This window comes from Elephantulus edwardii, unplaced genomic scaffold (assembly GCF_000299155.1).
Source record: "Elephantulus edwardii isolate Elephantulus edwardi_28Jun2011 unplaced genomic scaffold, EleEdw1.0 scaffold00385, whole genome shotgun sequence".
Taxonomy (NCBI): Eukaryota; Metazoa; Chordata; class Mammalia; order Macroscelidea; family Macroscelididae; genus Elephantulus; species Elephantulus edwardii.
The window spans coordinates 590576-592382 of NW_006400135.1; positions in this window are offsets into that span (position 1 = coordinate 590576).

The following is a 1807-nucleotide window of genomic DNA, read 5'->3' on the forward strand; positions in this document are numbered from 1 at the left end:
AGCACAATCAAATGTTCTGGGATCCCATTCTTCTCAGAGTCAGTCATAGCTTGCTGTGACCCACACAGTCAAAAGCCTTTGCATAGTCAATGAAGCAACTATAGGCATTCCTCTGGTACTCTCTGCTTTCTGCAAAGATCCATCTAACATTAGCTATAATATCCCTAGTACCATGACCTCTTCTAAATCCAGCTTGCACATATGGCAGTTCTCTGTTGATATAATAACTAATAATAGTAGGATTTAAATATTGATTTTGTAGACTGTGTTTTGGAAGTTGAGTTAGCTGTACCCAGAGATTTAGATTCTAAATTCACAAATCCATTGATTGTTACTGCATGATGTTTGTTTATGGCTGCTAAGGTATTATTTTTACAAGTACTATTCTCATTGTTAAGTGTTGTCAAGTCAACTATAATTCATGGCAACACTATGAACAACATATTGGAACTTTCTCTTATTGTATATAATCCTAAACATCTATGATATATCAAGTCTACTGTGTATTTTTTAATTATTCTTGAATTTTAAAAAATTGTGATTTTAACAAAAGTTTATAGAAAAGCTGGATTTTCATTCACTCATTGTCGCATTTTCCTCCCTATCACCCTCAACTCACTTTAAAAAAATTCATTGTTGTACAATATTAAATACTTGCAAGTAAATTTAACTAGAAATACAAAAGATTTATTCAAAGAAAATTGCAAAACATTACTACAAGAAACAAAAAGAGACCTGGAGAAATGGAAGAACATACCATGACCATAGAGGGGAAGACTCAATATTGTAAAAATGATAATTCTACCAAAGGTAATCTACAAATTCAATGTAATCCCAATACAGACATTAACTCCATTCTTTAACAAGATGGAAAAAGCAATTTCCAGTTTCATCTGGAATGGAAAGAGATCCTGAATAAGTAAAGCACTCCTGAAAAAGAGAAAGGAGGTAACAGGCATCTCACTCCCCAATCTCAAATCCATTGTTAAAGTCATAGTGTCAATCCATCTCTCTTTCTTTTGCCTGTCTATCTTTCAAACATGGTGTCTCTCTTCAAGTACTGGGTCTACTTGAAAACATGCCAAAATTAAATGAGATGAAGTTTCGCCATCATTTCTTCTAGGGAACACTTTGTTTTCATGTCTTTCAAAATAGATGTCCTTTTCTTTTGACAATCTGTAGTACATTATATCCCATACTTTCTCTATAAGAGTTCAGACATCAATTTTCTTCAGTTTTCCTTATTCATTGCACAACTTTCAACAAAGAAGCAATTGAAAATATCATGGCTTGAGTCAGGTGAAATGTAATCTTTAAACTGACATAATTACTCTTTAGAACTTTGGATAGTCCTTGACAGCACCTTTCACCAATACAGCATGTCTTCTGATTTCTTGACTGCTGGATATCATGGGTGTTAATTGTGGACACAAGAAAAATTAAATTATTCACAACTTCAATCTTTTCTCCATCTACCATTATCATCTATTGGTCTAGTGTTGAAGACTTTTGTTTTCTTAATATTGATATGTGTAATATATCTTAAAGATTGTAATATTTCATCTTCTGCAGCAAAGATTTAAAATTCTCCTCACTTTCAGCAAGCAGGGTTGTGTTGTCTGTGTGACAAGTTTTTGCTGAATCTTCCTTTGATACTGATGTAGTGAAGTCTTTAGAATTGTTTGGTCTGCATACATGTTGAACAGGTATTGAGAAAAGATATATTCATAAAGCACATATTTTATTAATTTAAACTCTGCTGTGCTTCCTTGCTCTTTTGAGACAATAGTATAGTATAGTATAGTAT